This window comes from Mesoplodon densirostris, chromosome 2 (genome assembly GCF_025265405.1).
Source record: "Mesoplodon densirostris isolate mMesDen1 chromosome 2, mMesDen1 primary haplotype, whole genome shotgun sequence".
Classification (NCBI taxonomy): Eukaryota; Metazoa; Chordata; class Mammalia; order Artiodactyla; family Ziphiidae; genus Mesoplodon; species Mesoplodon densirostris.
In genome coordinates, this window is record NC_082662.1 from 34,749,198 (window position 1) to 34,772,017 (window position 22,820).

Sequence of the window (22,820 nt, forward strand, 5' to 3'; positions counted from 1 at the left end):
GTTGTAGTCGACCCTTGACCAAGCTAGGCTGGTCAAGGCTCACACTCAAAGTGGTAGGAAATATAGAGCCATCATGGATTCGTAAGCAAGGGAAGGAAGGTGAGCTCCAAAAATAACACAAATCTTGAGAATCCACATTATGCCAACCATGACCTATGTATTTTAACATATTTATTCAATTTTCACAGGTACTTTATAAGGTGAGCACACCTACTTTTACAGGTGGGGAAACAGAAGTTCCCAGAAGTTCATTCATTCATTCAGCAAATACAGTTTGAGCAGCTCCCATGGCAGACACCTTTCAGGTTGCTGAGTAAACAAAAAGGCACTGTCCCCATGGAGCTTACAGGTAGGGGAGATAGACATTAAAACAAATATATCCATGACATAATGAATGCTGTGCAGAAAACAAAACTGAGTAAATATCAGGTCGCTCTGGCTTTTAAGCAGAGAATTGAATGAAGCAATTGTATGAACATTCTGAGCAGATGCAACAGTCCGTGCAAAGGCCCTGAGGTGGGAGCATGCTTGCCGTAATCAAGCTGGGGCAATAAGGGTGGTGAGGTTGTGGTGTGACAGGCAGGTGTAGTGAGAGAGTGGATGAGGTTGGAGAAAAATGAGGGATGTGAAAGTGTAGATTGTATGGAGCTTTGGAGGTCAGGTAAGAACTAAGATTTAATTCTACATCGTTGGAAAGCTACTGGAGGGGTTTGACCTGGAAAGTGACATAACCTCAGATTTATGTTTAAAAGGACCACTCTGGCCACTGAGTGCAGATAAGACTGTAGGGGGCATAAGTGGGAATGACTGTATGAGTCCAGGCGAGAAGAGAAAGCCGGTTTGGACCTCAGTGGCAGATTTGGAGGTGGTCAACAGCAGTCAGATATGAAATATATTTTAAAAATAGAACCAACTGGATTTCCTGTTGGTTTGGATGTGGGCTATGAAATAAAGAGAGGAGTAGAAGTTGACTCCAAGATTTTGGGCCAGAGCAGCTGGGTCAATGTTGGTGCCATTCACTGAGATTGGGAAGCTGGGAGACTGGGAAGCTGGGAAGGAGCAGGTTTGGGGACAATCATGATACACTTTAATTTTGAGATGTCATGAGCATCTAAATGGAGATGTCGGGTAGGTAGTGGGATGTACGAGATGGGGGTTCAGGGAGGATGTCAGGACTGAAGATACAAATTGGGACGTTGTCAGCGTAGAGATGTCTAAAGCCAGGAGATAGGATGAGATCACGCAGAGAGAGTGTAGATGGAGGAGAGCAGGGGTCCCCGGGTGCTTCAGCATTTTCAGGGATGGAAGAGCAGGAGGACCCAGAAGGCTCACCTGGCATCATCACCCTGGACGAGCTTTTCCCTTGCCCAAGACGGGAGTGCTGTATAGGGCAGTGCGTCTCAGAACCATTCAGGTCTGTCAAAACAGAGTCACTGCCCCACCCTCCTGTGGGTCTGGGATGGCACCCAAGAATTGCATTTCTAATAAATTGCCAGGCGATGCTGCCACTGCTGCTGTTGCTGGTGTAGAGACTGCACTTTGAGGTTCTACTGGTCTAGGGGAAGGCAGACTTACAGCTCACAATGAGAGCATAGTTTTTGGAGCCAGGCAGAACTGATGTGAAATCCAGCCTCTTCCACTAACTTGCTGTATGATCTTGGGCAAGACAGTGTCTGTCCCCAAGCTTCAGTGTCTTTTTCTGTAAAATGGGTACAAGAATACCTATTACTCAGGGTTATTGGGAAGGTTAAACAAATTAGCATATTCTCAGCTTCTAGCATCGAGCCTAGACAAGCTGAGGTTCAGCTTGGGGAGGCACGGGCACAGGCAGGAGTGAGCCAGGTTCCCTCACTCAGATGGCTCTGGGTGGTCGGCTGGGACCAGGGTAAAGGCAACCTGGGCAGACAGACTTCTCCACTTTGATGCTTTGCCTCAGGACAGTCCTGAGACGTGGGTCCCTTGGAAGTGAGGCAGTGAATTGAAGGCCACTTCATCCCCGGACTCAGCTGTCCTTCAAGCCCTTCCACTGTCCACTTTTTTTTTTTTCTTTGCGGTACGCGGGCCTCTCACTGTTGTGGCCTCTCCCGTTGCGGAGCACAGGCTCCGGACGCGCAGGCTCAGCGGCCATGGCTCACGGGCCCAGCCGCTCCGCGGCATGTGGGATCTTCCCAGACAGGGGCACGAACCCGCGTCCCCTGCATCAGCAGGTGGACTCTCAACCACTGCACCACCAGGGAAGCCCCACTGTCCACTTTTTCTGAGCCTCCAGGTTACCACTGAGGGGCCCTCCCTGCCTTGCTTCTTGGAGACTCCTCTTTCCCTTCACCTCCTCCTGTCTCCAGTGACAGTGACCACTTCTCCTCACCCTCCACCGTGCTCCTGGGGCCTTGTCACTCAGCTTCTCCTGAAAGGGAGTGTGGCCGGAAGTCAGAGACTGGCCTGGAGTCAGATGAAGGCACAGAAGTCAGGGCTGGGGCAAACTGTCATCTTCACGGCCCAGTGAAATGGGGATGCTGGTACTGCCCGCCAAAGGCTGCGTGGGGACTAGCACAAAAGAGCGAGGGGAAAGCACCAGATTCGCATGTTCATCGCTGGTCCTTCTCTCCACTCTCTCCCGCCTCGTGCCAAAGTCTCCCTCTCCGGTGGCTGCAAAGCCAGCCCAGGCCTGGACGTGATGAGAGGAGGCTGCCTCCCCCCACCGCCCCCTCTGTTGCTATTTAATGCCGTTAACAATGGATTCATTAACTGGGATTAATCTCATATACCAGCTCTCTATCCCCTTGGCTATTAATCACTCACTTCATTAACAGGACAGACAGCATTAGCCAACCTGGGAGCGAGACATGGCGCCCATACCAAGTACCTGTGTCTGCACCTTCTCAGCTTCCCTCCTCACCAGCTCCTCTTCTTGGTGCCTTTCAGCTTCTGGCCAGTTTCTGTCTCAGTCAAGCAGAATGTATGCGTCTCTCTCCCCATCTTTCCCACAGTGGCCTTGTCTCTGCCCCCGACACCCTCGAAGTGTCCATTTCTCTCTTTTTCCTCCCAGTCCGGAGCCTAATGACTAGTAGTTTCTCATTACAGGTTGGCTGAACAAAGTGTGGAGAGGTACAAATAAGGATATGCCAATTCCAGGAGGCTCATTTTTGAAAATTGCCTTTTCTGTTTACAAAGATAATATACGCTCACTGTACAAAATCCAAACAACACAAGAAAGGAAGAAATGAGATGATAAAAATTCCCCGAAGTCCCCACCATCTCAAGATAATAACCTTTAGCGTTTTGGTGAGCATCCTCTCAGATCTTGAGTGATATATATATAATTTTACCTAAATGGGATCCCACTCTGCATGCTGTTTTGCAACCTGCTTTTCCACTCAACAATGTTGTTGAAATCTTTCTGTATCAGTGAATATAAATATACATCATACTTTTTAATGGTTGCATAGCATTCTGTTTTATGAAAGTAACATAATCTAGTCAACAGATCTCCTACTGATGGACATTTATATTGATCCCATTTTTTCCTCTAATGTATTTGACAAAGAGAGCCACATCCTTGTGTATACATCTCTGTGCACTTGCTTAATTAACTCCTTAAGATTGATTCCCAGGTGTGGAATTTCTAGGACAAAGGGTTTGCACAATTAACACTTTTGGTCTAGTATGACATAGTAGAGCTGGATGTCTAAGATTCAATATCAGTTTTGCCCTTTCCTAGTAAAGGGACGTTGGGCAAATTATTTAACCTCTCTGGACTTCAGTTTCCTTATCTGTAAAATGGGCATAATAATAGGATTTACTTTGCAGGATTACTGTCTGGGTGATATTAGTTATTATATGCAAAGCACTTAGAATGATGCCTGGTAGTAAGGGCTGTGTATATTAGCTACTGCTATGGGTACATTGGCTCTCTGGCCTCCAGAAACTCTGAACCTGTTCACATCTTTGTCACCAGCAATGTAAAGGGAGCCCCTTTCCTTACACAATTGCCACTGATAGACACCCTGGCCAGTTTTGTTTTTAGATTTTTTCCCAATTTTTAAATTATGATAAAATACATAGAGCATGAAATTTACCATCTTAATCATTTTAAGTGTACATTTCTGTGGCATTAAGTACATTCACACTGTTGTGTAACCATCACCATCATCCATCTCTGTAACGCTTTTCATCTTGTAAAACTGAAACTCTACATCCATTAAACAATAACTCCCCTTTCCCTCCTACCCCAAGCTCCTGCAACTACCATTCTACTTTCTTTCTTTTTTAAAAAAATTTTATTTTATTTTATTTTGTATTGGAGTATAGTTGATTCACAATGTTGTGTTATTTTTAGGTGTATAGCAAAGTGATTCAGTTATGCATGTGCATATATCTTTTCTTTTTCAGATTCTTTCCCCATTTAGGTTATTACAGAATATTGAGTATAGTTCCCTGTGCTATACAGTAGGTCCTTATTGATCATCTACTTTATATACAGTAGTGTGTATATGTTAATCCCAAACTCCTAATTTATCCCTCCCCCTCCCCTACCATTCTACTTTCTGTCTTCATAATTTTGACTATTCTAAGTACCTCATATAAGTGGAATCAAATGATATTTGTCTTTTTGTGACTGGCTTATTTCACTTAGTATAATGTCCTCAAGATTCACCCATGTTGTAGCATGTGTCAGAATTTCCTTCTTTTTAAGGCTGAATAATATTTTGTTGTATGTATATACAGCTTTTTGCTTATCCATTCATCGGTAAATGAACACTTGTATTGCTTGCACATTTTAGCTGTTGTAGATGATGCTGCTGTGAACATGAGTGTACCAATGTCTTTTTGAGACCTTGCTTTCTATTCTTTTGAGTAAATACCCAGAAGTGGAATTGCTGGATCATATGGTAATTCTACTTTTAATTTTTTGAGGAACCACCTTACTGTTCTCCACAGTGGCTATACCATTTTACGTTCCCATCAACCGTGAACAAGCGTTCCTATTTATCTACATCCTTGCCGACACTTGTCATTTTCTGTTTTTTTGATAGTAACCATACTAAAGGGTGTAAAGAGGTATCTCATTGTCGTTTTGATTTGTATTTTCCTAATGATTAGTGAGGCTGAGTATCTTTCCATGTGCTTATTGGCCATCTGTATACATTCTTTAGAAAAATGTCCAGTCAAGTCCTTTGTCCATCTTTGAATTGAGTTGCTTGTTTTTCTGTTGTTGAGTTTTAGGAGTTCTCTATATATTCTGGATATTAATCTCATCAGATATACAATTTGCAAATATTTTGTCCTATTCTGTGGGTTGCCTTTTTACTCTGTTGACATTGCCTTTTGATGTACAAAACTGTTAAATTTTCATGAAGTCCAACTTGTCTATTTTTTCCTTTGTTTGCCAGTGCCTTTGGTGTCTTATCCAAGAAATCATTGCTAAATCCAATGTCATGAAGTGTTGCCTATGTTTTCTAAGAGTTTTAGGTCTTATACTTAGGGCTTTGACCCATTTTGAGTGAAGTTTTATATATGATGTTCTTTTACACGTGGATATCCAGTTTTCACAATTTGTTGAAAAGACAGTTCATTCCCCATTAAATCATCTTGGCACCCTTGACCGTATGTGTCGTCATTTGACCATATATGTGAGGGTTTATTTCTGGTCTTTCTACTCTATTCCATTTGTCCATATGTACATCTTTAGGCCAGTACCACATTGTTATGATTACTAAACCTTTGTGGTAAGTTTTGAATTCAGGAAGTCTGAGTCCTCCAGCTTTGTGCTTCTTTTTCAAGATTGTTTTGGCTACTTGGGGTCCCATGAGATTCCATATGAATTTTAGGATGGCTTTTTCTATTTCTTCAAAAATGTTATCTGGATTTTGATAGGAATTGCATTGAATCTGTAGATTACTTTGAATAGTATTGACATTTTAACAATACTGTCTTCCGATCTGTGAACACAACGTAGGAGATAGCCTCTTTCCTTACACCATTGCCAACGATAGACCCTCTTGTCAGTTAAAAAAAAAAACAAACAACTTTTGTCCACCTTATAGGTGACAGTTCATGCTATTTTTCATTGGAAAGTCTTTGATCAGTATTAAACTAGAACATACGCTTAATTCTTTTTTTTGCGGTACGCGGGCCTCTCACTGTTGTGGCCTCTCCCGTTGCGGAGCACAGGCTCCGGACACACAGGCTCAGCGGCCATGTCTGACGGGCCCAGCCGCTCCGCGGCATATGGGATCTTCGCGGACCAGGGCACGAACCCGTGTCCCCTGCACTGGCAGGCGGACTCTCAACCATTGCGCCACCAGGGAAGCCGCATGTGCTTAATTCTTAATGGGCATTCATATTTCCTTTGTGAGTTGTCTGATCGTGTTCTTTGCTTATTTCTCTACTGGAATAGTTATCTTTTTTTATATTGGAGGAACTCTTTTATATATTAGAGCTAATATTCCTAATTTTTTTACTTCATCGTAACTTTCAATCTTATTTATTTTTTTGTCCTTCATAAGTACTTGAGTTGTATGTGGTTAAGTCTACCAGGTTTTTCCTTTATAACTTTTGTATTTTATGTCATGCACAGAGAGGCCACTTTTCCTTTAAATAATAAAAATATTCACTTTGTTTTAGTAGTTGTGTTGTTTCACTTCTTACACTTTATGTTTTTATCCCTTCAAATTTATTTGTGTGTAAAGAGTGAAGTATGATGACTCCAGCTCTATTGTTTTACAAATGGTTGGTCAGCTATCCCAACAGCACTTGATTATTCGATCTTCCCCCGTATGTGGACCAGTGAGGGAACAAGAGTAAATAATGTTCCAAGACAGAAAGGGATGTCAATAGGTCAAAAGAGCAGTTCTGACAAGATTCCCCGGAATCTGCTAGCAGCTAACCCCTAGGAAATCCAGTGAACTGTGGTCCTGCTTGCTCCTCATGGGCAGAGGCAGGATGTTAGAGGGACTGAGCCAGAGCCTGCATTATTAGAAAGAACTCCTTCCAGAAAGCTCTACATGTTCAAGACAGCCTTGTTCCCAGCTCTCAGCAATTAAGAAAAAAAATCTTTCTTGTTTTGAAGTTAATAGAAGTTGTCTTGTAACTTCAGCTCTTTATCAACCTGGGTTCCCTTGGCCTCATCATCACCTCCAGCCACCTACCCAGGTCCTCCACACTACCACATTAATACGTAAGTAATTCATCTTGTCTTCTTCATCCACACTGCCACTGCCCTGGCAGTGAGCATCAACCCCAGGACTGGCTTAGGAACTGCCCATCCTCAGGAAAGCAGACCCATAGCTGGGGCAGTCTGTGTGTGTGTGTGTGTGTGTGTGTGTGTGTGTGTGTGTGTGTTTGGGAGTGGGGGAACGGGAAAGCAGGTGATGGGAGCAGTAGCCTCCAGGTTGCCTGTGTAGCAAGAAGCCTGGATTCTAACCACCGGTGCCTATACCCCAGGTTCAGGCTGCTGGGACTCTCTTTTCCAATTTGTTTAAGGCAGCTTGGATTTGACTGTGGTCCAGGAGCAGAGAGGCATTTGTCCTTGAGCCCCTGGCCAAGTGCTCAGCATAGGGGATCCTGGAAGACATAGGGGTGATAGAAATGTCTTGTGGTCCTCTTTCCTGGGAGATTGAGACCTTCTGTGACCTCCACTCCCCACATCTCATGGATGCAACTTGGCTCTGGGGCCAGGAGGACAGGCAGAGGCAGGCCTGGAGTGTATCAGGCAACATGCCAGGCTGGGCAGTCATGTTGTGGGCACTGAGCGTGAATAATGACACCAGGACCCATGGAGCAGGCACAAATCACGAGGCTGTCAGGCATAGGGGAAAGTCAACGCCTGCCCTCCTCCCCCAGCTGGACTGATGGGCTCGGTCTGGGTTCAAGATGGTTGGACTTTACGATGCTTCATTTCTCCAGAATGCTCCCAGTGAAGAGCTTGTCACCCAGGACCATGTCTGTGTAGCGTGTGCACGTCTTTATCATTACATGTGACTTGATGTCACTTTGCAGGAGGGCTTGAGCTTCTGTATAACTCTCTGTGTTCTGATTTCATTTTTGTGTGACTGACCACGCCTCTGAATTTTGGGTGAGTTTTACAGGAGTGTGTTTTGTGTGAAGTGACTGAGCAGCTGTTCACAGGGGGCAGCTCTCGCGGAGCTATGGGGTCTGTGAGTTTTGTTTGCGGCTGTAGGACAGCTTGCATGTGCTTCTGGGGAACAGATCAGGGGTCTTGAGTCTGTGTTCCTGGGTGACTGCTGTGGTTACATGACCAGAATGGGGAAATAGGAAAGCAGGTTGGGAAGGATGGCTTTGGGTGTGATGAGTCTGAGGTCTTGGCAGAACATCAAGGAGAAACCTCTAGAAAAGCAGGACTGGGGCTCAGGGGAGAGTAAAGGGCAGGAGGGCCTTGGCTCAGGCTGGAGGCCTTCCAAATTTGTTCAGGTGACCAGGTATTGGCGGACGTGGCTTTTGGCTAGAATGAGGTGAAAACACACACACACACACACACACACACACACATTCCCGTACCTCTCAAGGCTGAAAGGACACATACTGTGTTAATCCCAGCTGGACAGAGTTCAATAAGAAATTTCCAAGGGTTGCTGGAATGGCATAAAATGTGCCCAATGGTGAGAGTGAGGGAAAACATCCTGGCAGAGGTGAATATTGAGTGAAATCATAAGGAAAAGAGAATGCAGACAGAAGAGAATGCTGTTCTGGCTTTGGGGACGGGGGATAGGGACAGATTCTGCAAGACTAGGGGCAGGGACTGCAGACCATTTTGATGACAATGAGCTTCTGGAAAGCAGGAGCTGTCATTTATTCATCATGGTATTTCCAGCACCCAGCGCATGAGTAAGGATGTTGAGTTGACTTGGAGTCAAAGTCTGAACCACCATAACTAGGGAGAGTCCAGGCAGTTTACTGCAGGGGAACTTTGAAATCTACACAAGACACTGGGTGAGGACTGATGGGATAGGGAGGGGCATGCTAGGTATCTAAAGGGGGTGCCCAGCCCTGCCCAACTCTTTCAAGCTGGCAGACCTGCCTCCATACCTTGCACTCTTTTTTTATCCAAACAGGCCTCTGAGCTCTTGCTTCCTCCATGACCTGCCACCTGTACTCTTGGTCCTAAGCCACCATCTTTCCTTCCCCTTCCTCATGGTCCCAAACTCTGACCTGGACTCAGTTTCCAGATTACAGCCTTGCCAGTCTCAACATGTGTAACAGCTTCTGCCTGATCTTTTGCTGAAATAGGCCAGGGGACCAGACAAAGGGCAGCTTAGCTAGAGAACACCCAGGATGTAGGAAGAGGCTCTTCCTATTTAGACTCAGTTATAAAGATGTGGATGCAATGCGAAAGGGTACAAGTTATGTTTGAGGGATCCAAGGTCTAAGACATGGTATAAGGTCTAAAACTGGCTTCCTGGGGGCCAGAGGGAAAGAGGGCTACAGTGCCATAACCAGATTGCCAACAAAGTGGGTGTCCTATTAGGTAAGAGGAGAGCTGCACAGGTGCATATGGACAGAGGTCAGCCTCAGAGACACGGGCAGGGGAGTCTGGGACCCGAGGTACAGCATGCTTTTGGATACTAGTAACAGAACACCTCAAACTCAGCAATGATAAGAAAATACATTATCTCACATAACAGGAACTCCCTCCAGAGAGGGAGGATGAGCTCCTATACAGTGGCTCAATGATATCATCAAGGACCCAGGTTCTTTCTATCTTTTGCTGCTACCCTGAGTGTGTTGATTTTGTCCTCAGGATGGCTCCCCTCATAGTCACAAAAGGGCTGCCCGAGATCCAGGCACTTCATCCAGACACCACAATGTCCAGTGGAAGAAGAGACATGCTCCTCCTGGGTGTCTCTGAGTGAGAAGCCTTTCCCATCAGACTCTTCCTTACATGCCTGTGCCTAAGCCAACCGCTAGCAGGGGAGCAGGATTGCCAATACTGATTAATGGCAGCCAGGATTCTCCCCTGGAGCTGGGGCCAGCTGCTCTGAAGCACAGGCCCCATATAGGAAGGAGGATTCCTTGAACACAAGAAGACTTCTGTTAGGAACAATGGGCTGGGTGTTGGGTAGGCAACCAATTATCTCGGTTCCATCAGGCCTCTATCAGTTCCAGAAGATAATGGGTGCCAGAGAGAGCTGCAAGTAAGTTGTCAAGGCCAAATCTAGGAACTGGTTATTTCAGATGATGCCTTGTGTCCAAGTGGAATCAGCAGACAGGTCAAGCTACTAATCAAAAACTCCTCATCACCGTTTCTGCTCCCACGCATCCCATGCCCGCTTCAAAACCAAAATTCCTCATAAGACCTGCAAAGCCCTACATGATCTAGTCTCTGCCTTTTAAGCCTCATCTGGAATTCCTGTCCTCTTTTTGCTTTTACACTGCTCCTTTCTGCCTCAGGGCCTTTGCACATGCTGCTGTCCCTCAACTTTTCCCCTTTCATACCCCTACCTCCTTCACCTTACTCTTAGGTTAGGTCATTCCTTCTGTATATTCCCATAGCTCTCTACAAATCTCTTTGGTGCCCTTAGAGAACTTGTCCATATACACTTCTAGACTGCAGGCTCCTTGTGGTCCAGGAAGGTGTCTATCTTGTTATACACTATGCTCTCCTCCCCAGCAGTGCTTGGCACACAGAGGGCAATTGATAAATATTTGTTGAATGTATGAACAAATGAATCCCTCCAACTAGGTATTGTCCTAAACTATGGGCAGGGTGGGTGGGTGGGGCACTGATGAGGAGCCTGGTCTACTGGAAGCCCCTGATGGTTTCTGAGCACAGAAACAGCATGACCACCATGAGCTCAAGGGCAGGGAGGATACCAGTGTACACAGGAGGGGTAAGGAGGCCAGCCAGGACCCTGTGCTCATCATCCAGGCACAAGATTCTAGCCACAGAATCAGTGTCCAGAGAATTGGTAATTCTCTGCTCCTGCGCAAAATGAGGAGGGAAATTGTATCTACCTCATGGGGTAATTAGAAAGAGTAAATAAGATGAGGTGTGTCAAGAACTTAGTCTAGTGCCAGTAGAGGTGCTCAGTAAATAATTAAGCCTTGACTTTGCCTTTACCAACTTCTTAAATAACTTTTTGCCCCCAGTCCCCATCCCAAACCAGTTCTGATTTAGTCCTAGTTCTCTTTCTCATCCCAACAAGGGCTCCCACATGAGATGTACCAGGGCTATGCTCTCTATCACACTTAAGCTTCCTGAACCTCTGTGTCTTCTTCCATTTAAATGGGAGTAATAATGCTCCCTCACCTAGCTGGCATGAAGGTCAAATAAATAACACATTTTAGGGTGCTTTAGAAACCGTAGAGGACTGTGAACATGTAAGGAATTACTGTTCTTATTATTTTGTTGCAGTTGGGCTCATTCCTGGGCCTGGCATCTGCTCTGACTTTCCCAGTTCCTGTTTCTTGCTCAGTCTCCGTTTTCTTGTAGCCACCCACGATTCTGGCACTGACAGTGTAGGGATATAAGACAACATCCAGAGAGTCTCAATGCAGAAGGAAAAAGAAGGAACGTGACAACAACCAGCAGCCCCCTTTCTCATTCCCTGACTCGGGGATGACCTCACTGTCTTTCTAAGTCAGCCAGACCCCAAGCTGGGCATCATCCATCCTTTAGAGTTAGCTGTTGCTGTGTAACAAACTACGCCAATACTTAGTGACTTAAAACAGCAGTTTATGATTATATCTCATGGCTCCGAAGGTTGACTCGGATAGGTAGCTCTAACTTATGGACTCTGGGAGGATTGTAGTAGAGGGGCTGACTACAGAGGGGCTGGAGTCATCCCAAGGCCTGACTAGATCGGACATCCAAGACGGCTTCCTTCACCCAACATGTCTGGTGCTTGGGTTGGAATGGCTGGAATAGCTGGGGGATGGACAGGCATCTCTCCCTCCATGCAGCCTCTCTACCTGGCTATCTTGGGCTTTCTCATAGCAGAGTGGTCTTGGCATAGTTAGATTTTTTTTTTTTTTTTTTTGCGGTAGGCGGGCCTCTCACTGTTGTGGCCTCTCCCATTGCGGAGCACAGGCTCCGGACACGCAGGCTCAATGGCCATGGCTCACGGGCCCAGCCGCTCCGCGGCACGTGGGATCCTCCTGGACTGGGGCACGAACCCGTGTCCCCTGCATCGGCAGGCGGACTCTCAACCACTGCACCACCAGGGAAGCCCCATAGTTAGATTTTTTACAAGGCAGCTGGCTCCTCCCAGAGTGAACATTCTAAAGGACCAAGGCCGGAGCTTATGGCTTCTTCTGACCCAGCCACAGAAGTCAGGAAGCGTCATTTTTTTTTTTTTTTTGCGGTATGCGGGCCTCTCACTGCCGTGGCCTCCCCCGTTGCGGAGCACAGGCTCCGGACGCGCAGGCTCAGCGGCCATGGCTCACGGGCCCAGCCGCTCCGCGGCATATGGGATCCTCCCAGACCGGGGCACGAACCCGTATCCCCTGCATCGGCAGGCGGACTCCCAACCACTTGCGCCACCAGGGAGGCCCCGTCATTTTTATTTCATTTAACTGGTTACAGGGCCGGCCCAGATTGGGTGTGGGAGGGGCATACACAGGGCCTGGATACTGGGGGGAGTGGCTTGTTGGGGAGCCATCTTTGAAGACTAGCTGGCAAGATCCTGGTCCGGATTGGAACATTGCAACGTGGAGTACTCTCAAAGGTCAGGGCTTTGGAGGGGGGACAAGGAGGGCAACAGTGAAGGAAACTAAGCAACTAGGACTCCTGGCCCCTAACTTTAGTATTTCATATTTATTTGTTATTTAATATTTTGGACGTTTGTAAACAATTAAATGTAAGTTAAAAGTTTTGAGGCTCCTTTGCCAAAGAAGAGATATAGATGGTATATCAGCCTATGGAAATATGCTGAGCAGCGTCAATCATTAGGGAAATGCACAATAAAACCACAATGAGATATTACCACACACCTATTAGAATGGCTTAGGTAATAATAATAAATATATATATATATATATATATATATATATATATAAAAACCTGTTAATATGAAGTACTTGCAAGAATGAGACCAATTGGAATTCACACACATTGCTGGTGGGAAAGCAAAATGGTACAGTTTGGAAAACAGTTTGGTAGTTTTTTTATGATGTTAAGATGTTGCTATGAATCCAGCCATTTTACTTTCAGGTATTAACGCTGGAGAAATGAAAAGGTATATCCACACAAAGACCTGTGCGTGAATTTTCTCAGTAGCTTTATTCATAATGGCCTCAAACCAGGAAAAAAAAAAACCCAAATCCAGGTGTCCATCAGTGAGAGACTGAATAAACTAATTGTGGTACATCTGTACAACGGATGTGATAAGACAGAGTGAACTACTTATACACACAATTTGATGGATGAATCTCAAAAGCACTATGCTGAGTAAAAGAAACCAGCCAGAGAGGCTACATACTCTATGATTCCACTGTGATAATCTGGAAAAGGCAAAACTATTGTGACAGAAAGCAGATCAGTGGCTGCCAGGGGCTGGTGGTGGGAAAAAGGGGTGAGTACAAAGGGACACCAGGGAACTTTGTTGGGTGGTGGAAGCCTTCTAAGACTTGATTGTGGTGGTGGTTACACAACTGTACACATTTGTCAAAATTCATCAAACTGCCAACCTAAAAAGTGTGGATTTTCCTGAACATAAATCATGCAGTCCTGAGGCTAGCAGTTTGAAAATGCAGAGACTCTTCTTCTGCATGTCCCCTCATGTCCAATCAGTCCCCAAGCCCTTCCCTGAGCCTGTTTCTGGTTTCCAGTCACCTGGGCACTCCACCTCAGTCATATCCTCCACTTCCATGCCTTTTCATGAACACTCTTTTCCCTACTCATTGCCTGGATAACTCTTGTTTAGCCTTGAGGCTTCCAGCTAAATCTCACTTTCCCAAAGAGGCCTTTTCTCCCTCTCCCATCTAAATCAAGCATCCCTTTTACCTGCAGATGATGTACTCGCTCTTCCTTCTTTAATAGAAGGTACACTCTATGAGGACAGGGACAATGTTTTGTTCCTTTGGTGCATAATTAGCACTTAGTTTGTTTCAAGAATTAATAAATGTGGGGAGGATGTTCACATCTTCTGTAGTTCTGTATTGCACAAATTTGTTTTTTCAAAAGCATGCACTCCTTTTTTCATTTTCATGTATTTTTTTTTAAAGAGAGGCATCTTTTTTTAAAATTAATTAATTAATCAATTTATTTATTTTTGGCTGTGTTGGGTCTTCGTTTCTGTGCGAGGGCTTTCTCTAGTTGGGGGCCACTCTTCATCGCGGTGCGCGGGGCTTTCACTGTTGCGGCCTCTCTTGTTGTGGAGCACAAGCTCCAGACGCACAGGCTCAGTAGTTGTGGCTCACGGGCCTAGTTGCTCCTCGGCATGTGGGATCTTCCCAGACCAGGGCTCGAACCCATGTCCCCTGCATTGGCAGGCAGACTCTCAACCACTGTGCCACCAGGGAAGCCCCATTTTCATGTATTTTTAAACTACTTGTTAAGAAATGATATAATTCAAAAGTACATAGACTGAAAGGTGGAAGTCTTCCATATACACAGAGTTTTTAAAAATAAAAATAAGGTTCTGCTTTTTTTCCCATTGGTACTTATAAATCTCATTTATTCATTTTAGAAGCTATATAATATTCCACAGTATGGTTATACCATTTTAAACATTATTTAATCATTAATGGTCTTTTCAGGATCTTCCCTCCCCATGTTTCAATGTTTTCATATTTAAAGTGCCGCAATATACAGTGGTATGTACGTGTGAGTATTACTGAAGGATGGATTCCTAGAAGTTTGAGCTGTTAGAAAAGAAGTTGTGTGCATTTTAGATGTAGAGAATATCTACCCTGTTCCAAAAGGATGCATACAAAAACATATTGTCATCACAGTCTATGAGTGAGCCCATGTGTCCACACCCTCAACAACTCTGGATAGCATCAACCTTGCCAATTTTCACCAGTAAGGTGATAAAAAATTTTCACATATAGAGGTATGGGGAAGTCATTCTGGCTTATATATGACTTAACTTGAATTTTATGCTAACTAAAACAGCGTATTTGTGGCCTATCTGCTTTAACTTGCATTATACATCTGCTTTAACCATTAAAGAGCACATTGACCAGAAGTAAAGAATGTCCATGTTAAAAATAAAGATTAGATGTCTCCCTTCCTGGGACGTCAGTACTGGTATTCCTTTGATGACAAGCCTCCTTCCCAGGCGCCAAGGCCATAGTGACTCACTGTGTACGTGCTGGTGCTTTTTTTTGAAACCTTGAAGGAATATATCCCTGATTTGATTAACGTTCTTTGTTCTGACAAGGTATAAAACTGTGCTGAAAACCATGCTTCTCTAGAGCAGTTTCACAGAGTAATTTGGGAAGCTGGCTTCCAGACTATAGTCCTAGTTTAGCTCAAATAAAACTCTTTTCTATTTTTATTATTGATTGTTTATCGATTATTGCTGTTGACACAGGTTAACATGCTATCTCATCACTTAAACTTACATTTCCTGCATCATTACTGAGGCTGTGCATATTTTCATATAATCATTAGCTATTTATAGGTCTTGTATTGTGAATTCCTTGTTTCGTCCTTTGCCCATTTTTATGGGGTTGTATGTTTTTGTCTCATTGATTTGTAGGAATACCTTGTGTATGTATGTTTTGAAAGTTATAAATAACTTTTGAGGGCGATGGATATGTTCATTCTTGATTGTGGTGATGGTTTCACAGGTGTATACTTAGGTCAAAACTCATCAAATTGTACACTTTATATATGTGCAGTTTACTGTATGTCAATCATACTTCAATAAAGCTGTTTAAAAAAGAAAGTTATATAATTTGTAATATATTTTCTCCCAGTTGTCGTTTTTCTTTAAATTTTATTTACTTTTTTGGTCATATATAAGTTTTATGTGTCAATTATTTATATTCTCTTCTGGAGTTATCTTAGCTGTGTGACTTAGGTAAGTTACCTAAACTTTCTGTACCTTAGTTTTCATATATAAAATGAGGCTAAGGGTACCTACTGCACAGGATTGCTGTGAGGATTAAATGAATTAATACACATTAAAGGTTCCTAGAATGGTAACCATCATAGGAGACCATGAAATAAATATTAATTATTACAATTGTTTGGGATCTCATATATTACTTAGAAAAGCCCTCTCCATCCCAATTTTATAAGAATACTCTCCTTTATTTTCTTCTAGTGGTTATATAGTTTTTAATGTTTGGTCTTTTAATCCATTTAAAAGTTACTCTTTTAGGCAGGGGTAAATTTTTATTTTTTTCCCCAGTGGATAGACAGTTGACCCAATACTGTTTAGCATAACCCATCTTTTCTGCACTAATTTGAAATATCATCTGACTTAAATAGTAAATTCACACGTACAAACAGTTCTGTTTCTCAACTCTAATCAGGCCCTTCTGCGCTGTATGTTTATTCCTCTGCTAATACTTTCTATCGGTAAATTCTGATAACTTCTCCCCAGCTTGGTGACTTCAACATTCAAATAAATCATTTTTCCAATACATTGGTCCCTCACTTCCTTGGTTTCTACTATGATCTGGTCCTCCACCTACCTCATCCACTCATGGCTGTGGTCATGCCATACACCTGATAATAACCAACAACTCTGACATCTCCATAACCCAGCTGAAGCCATTAACCTTTCTGATCACCATTTGGAACTTTTCCAGTTCATTCTTCATGTTCTTCTACTCTAACAATTCTTCAGCTCACCAGGACCTACAATCTATTGCCTGTCTATATTTTCACTGTCCTTACTTTCCACCCTACTCAGCTTAGAGCCTATGGTTCATTATCATAACTCTCTCAACTCCCTTGTCCCTCATTAGGGCAACTCTCAACCCTGACTAACTCCAGTTCTGCATATGTTCCCTCTTTCCTCTGTGCAACGGATGAGTCTGGAGAAAAACATGAGACATGCTGGCCAGTCTCATTTTAAATTCATGGCCACTAAGCTCAAGTGGACTCTTGGTGTTGCAGGTAAAAGTGAATGTGCTAATCCATTCATTCTCCTACTATCCCATTTAACACCTCATTTCTCCTCAGAAGACTTGAACATAAAAGAAAGTATCCAAATAACCATTAAATGTATAGAAAGGTGCTCAGTCATATTAGTCATCAAGAGAATGAAAATTAAAACATTGGTGGGGCACCATGACACACACATAAAAATGGCTAAAATTAAAAAGACCTATAAGAGGGCAGACAGCAGAAACAAGAAGAACTACAATCCTGCAGCCTGTGAAACAAAAACCACATTCACAGAAAGATAGACAAGATGAAAAGGCAGAGGGCTATGTACCAGATGAAGGAACAAGATAAAACCCAAGAAAAACAACTAAATGAAGTGGAGATAGGCAACCTTCCAGAAAAAGAATTCAGAATAATGATAGTGAAGATGACCCAGGACCTCAGAAAAAGAATGGAAGCAAAGATCAAAAAGATTCAAGAAATGTTTAACAAAGACCTAGAAGAATTAAAGGCAAACAAACAGATATGAACAATACAATAACTGAAATGAAAAATACACTAGAAGGAATCAATAGCAGGATAACTGAGGCAGAAGAACGGATAAGTGACCTGGAAAACAGAATGGTGGAATTCACTGCTGCAGAACAGAATAAAGAAAAAAAGAATGAAAAGAAATGAAGACAGGGCCTCCCTGGTGGCGCAGTGGTTGAGAGTCCGCCTGCCGATGCAGGGGATACGGGTTCGTGCCCCGGTCTGGGAGGATCCCATATGCCGCGGAGCGGCTGGGCCCGTGAGCCATGGCCGCTGGGCCTGCGCATCCGGAGCCTGTGCTCCGCAACGGGAGAGGCCACAACAGTGAGAGGCCCGCATACCGCAAAAAAAAAAAAAAAAAAAGAAATGAAGACAGCCTAAGAGACCTCTGGGACAACATTAAACGAAGCAACATTCGCATTATAGGGGTCCCAGAAGGAGAAGAGAGAGAGAAAGTACCCAAGAAAATATTTGAAGAGATTATAGTCGAAAATTTCTCTAACATGGGAAAGGAAATAGCCACTCAAGTCTAGGAAGTTCAGAGAGCCCCATACAGGATAAACCCAAGGAGAACATGCTGAAACACATAGTAATCAAATTGGCAAAAATTAAAGACAAAGAAAAATTATTGAAAGCAGCAAGGGAAAAACGACAAATAACATACAAGGGAACTCCCATAAGATTAACAGCTGATTTCTCAGCAGAAACTCTACAAGCCAGAAGGGAGTGGCACGATATATTTAAAGTGATGAAAGGGAAGAACCTACAACCAAGATTACTCTACCCATCAAGGATCTCATTCAGATTTGATGGAGAAATCAAAAGCTTTATAGACAAACAAAAGCTAAGAGAATTCAGCACCACCAAACCAGTTCTACAACAAATGCTAAAGGAAATTATCTAAATGGGAAACACAAGAGAAGAAAAGGACCTTCAAAAACCTCCCAAAATTGAGAAAATGGTAATAGGAACATACATATCAATAATTACCTTAAACGTAAATGGATTAAATGTTCCAACCAAAAGACACAGGCTTGCTGAATGGATACAAAAAGAAAACCCATATATATGCTGTCTACAAGAGACCCACTTCAGACCTAGGGACACATACAGACTGAAAGTGAGGGGATGGAAAAAGATATTCCATGCAAATGTAAATCAAAAGAAAGCTGGAGTAGCAATACTCATATCAGATAAAATAGACTTTAAAACACAGAATGTTACAAGAGACAAGGAAGGACACTATGTAATGATCAAGGGATCAATCCAAGAAGAGGATATAACCGTTATAAATATATATGCACCCAACATAGGAGCACCTCAATACATAAGGCCACTGCTAACAGCTATAACAGAGGAAATCGACAGTGACACAGTGATAGTGGGGGACTTTAACACCTCACTTACACCAATGGACAGATCATCCAAACAGAAAATTAATAAGGAAACACAAGCTTTAAAAGACACAATAGACCAGATAGATTTAATTGATATTTATAGGACATTCCATCCAAAAACAGCAGATTACACTTTCTTCTCAAGTGCACATGGAACATTCTCCAGGACAGATCACATCTTGGGTCACAAATCAAGCCTCAGTAAATTTAAGAAAACTGAAATTATATCAAGCACCTTTTCTGACCACAACGCTATGACATTAGAAATCAATTACAGGGAAAAAATGTAAAAAACACAAACACATGGAGACTAACAATATGTTACTAAATAACCAAGAGATCACTGAAAAAATCAAAGAGGAAATCAAAAAATACCTAGAGACAAATGACAATGAAAACACAATGATCCAAAACCTATGGGATAGAGCAAAAGCAGTTCTAAGAGGGAAGTTTATAGCTATACAAGTCTATCTCAAGAAACAAGAAAAACCTCAAATAAACAATCTAATGTTACACCTAAAGAAACTAGAGAAAGAAGAACCAACAAAACCCAAAGTTAGTAGAAGGAGAAAAATCTTAAAGATAAGAGCAGAAATAAATGAAATAGAAACAAAGAAAACAATAGCAAAGATCAATAAAACTAAAAGCTGGTTCTTTGAGAAGATAAACAAAATTGATAAACCATTAGCCAGACTCATCAAGAAAAAGAGGGAGAGGACTCAAGTCATTAAATTAGAAATGAAAAGGAGAAGTTACAACAGACACCGCAGAAATACAGAGCACCCTAAGAGACTACTACAAGCAACTCTATGCCAATAAAATGGACAACCTGGAAGAAATGGACAAACTCTTAGAAAGGTATAATCTTTCAAGACTGAACCAGGAGAAATAGAAAATATGAACAGACCAATCACAAGTAATGAAATTGAAACTGTGATTAAAAATCTTCCAACAAACAAAAGTCCAGGACCAGATGGCTTCACAGGTGAATTCTATCAAACACTTAGAGAAGAGCTAACACTCATCCTTTTCAAACTCTTCCAAAAAATTGCAGAGGAAGGAACACTCCTAAACTCATTCTAGGAGGCCACCATCACCCTGATACCAAAACCAGACAAAGATACTACAAAGAAAGAAAATTACAGACCAATATCACCGATGAATATAGATGCAAAAATCCTCAACAAAATACTAGCAAACAGAATCCAACAACACATTAAAAGGATCATACACCATGATCAAGTGGGATTTATCCCAGAGATGCAAGCTTTCTTCAATATATGAAAATCAATCACTGTGATACACCATATTAACAAATTGAAGAATAAAAACCATGTGATCATCTCAATAGATGCAGAAAAAGCTTTTGACAAAATTCAACACCTATTTATGATAAAAACTCTCCAGAAAGTGGGCAAAGAGGGAACCTACTTCAACATAATAAAGGCCGTATACAACAAACCCACAGTGAAAAACTGAAAGCATTTCCTCTAAGATCAGGAACAGGACAAGGATGTCCACTCTCACCACTATTATTCAACATAGTTTTGGAAGCCCTGGCCATGGCAATCAGAGAAGAAAAAGAAATAAAAGGAATACAAATTGGAAAAGAAGAAGTAAAACTGTCACTGTTTGCAGATGCCATGAAACTATACATAGAGAATCCTGAAGATGCCACTAGAATACTACTAGAGCTAATCAATGAATTTGGTAAAGTTGCAGGATACAAAATTAATGCACAGAAATCTCTTGCATTCCTATATGCTAATGATGAAAAATCTGAAAGAGAAATTAAGGAAACACTCCCATTTACCATTGCAACAAAAAGAATAAAATACCTAGGAATAAACCTACCTAAGGAGACAAAAGACCTGTATGCAGAAAAGTATAAGACACTGATGAAAGAAATTGAAGATGATACCAACAGATGGAGAGATGTACCATGTTCTTGGATTGGAAGAATCAATATTGTGAAAATGACTATACTACCCAAAGCAATCTACAGATTCAATGCAATCCCTATCAAATTACCAGTGGCATTTTGTACAGAACTAGAACAAAAACTCTTAAAATTTGTATGGAGACAAAAAAGACCCCAAATAGCCAAAGCAGTCTTGTGGGAAAAAAACAGAGCTGGAGGAATCAGATTCCCTGACTTCAGACTATACTACAAAGCTACAGTAATCAAGACAATATGGTACTGGCACAAAAACAGAAATATAGATCAATGGAACAGGATAGAAAGCCCAGAGATAAACTCATGCACCTATGGTCAACTAATCTATGACAAAGGAGGCAAAGATATACAATGGAGAAAAGACAGTCTCTTCAATAAGTGGTGCTGGGAAAACTGGACAGCTACATGTAAAAGAATGAAATTAGAACACTCCCTAACACCATACACAAAAATAAACTCAAAATGGATTAGAGACCTAAATGTAAGACCGGGCACTATAAAACTCTTAGATGAAAACATAGGAAGAACACTCTTTGACATAAATCACAGCAAGATCTTTTTTGATCCATCTCCTAGAGTAATGAAAATAAAAACAAAAATAAACAAATGGGACCTAATGAAACTTAAAAGCTTTTGCACAGCAAAGGAAACCGTAAACAAGATGAAAAGACAACCCTCAGAATGGGAGAAAATATTTGCAAAGGAATCAACGGACAAAGGATTAATCTCCAAAATATATAAACAGCTCATGCAGCTCAATATTAAAAAAACAAGCAACCCAATCCAAAAACGAGCAGAAGACCTAAATAGACATTTTTCCAAAGAAGACATACAGATGGCCAAGAAGCACATGAAAAGCTGCTCAACATCACTAATTATTAGAGAAATGCAAATCAAAGCTACAATGAGGTATCACCTCACACCAGTTAGAACGGGCATCATCAGAAAATCTACAAACAACAAATGCTGGAGAGGGTGTGGAGGAAAGGGAACCCTCCTGCACTGTTGGTGGGAATGTAAATTGACAGAGTGACTATGGAGAACACTATGGAGGTTCCTTAAAGAACTAAAAATAGAATTACCATATGACCCAGCAATCCCACTACTGGGCATATACCCAGAGAAAACCTTAATTCAGAAAGACACATGCACCCCAATGTTCATTGCAGCACTATTTACAATAGCCAGATCATGGAAGCAACCTAAATGCCCATCGACAGATGAATGGATAAAGAAGATGTGGTATATATATATATACAATGGAATATTACTCAGCTATAAAAATGAACAAAATTGGGTCATTTGTAGAGACATGGATGCATCTAGATACTGTCATACAGAGTGAAGTAAGTCAGAAAGAGAAAAACAAATATCGTATATTAATGCATATATGTGGAACCTAGAAAACGGTACAGATGAACCAGTTTGCAGGGCAGAAACTGAGACACAGATGTAGAGAACAAACGTATGGACACCAAGGGGGGAAAGTGGCGGGGGGTGGGGGTGGTGTGATGAGTTGGGCGATTGGGATTGACATGTATACACTGATGTGTATTAAATGGATGACTAATAGGAAAATAAATATATAAACATTTTTTTTAAAAGACCTATGAAAGTACTAGGTATTGACAAGAATATAGGATGACTGGGTTGCTCTGCTGGTGGGAATGCAAATTGGTACAACCACTTTGGAAAACTACTTGGCAATATCTACTAAAGCTGAGCATACACTTACCCTATGATCCAGCAATTCCACACCTACTGTATATACGAAAGAGAAATGCTTACACTTGTGCACCAAAAGACATGCTCAAGCATGTTCATAGTAACATTAAACAATCCAAATGCCCACCTATCAAGAAGAGAATAGATACAGAAACTGTGGAAGGTCATACAAGGGCATACTCTATGT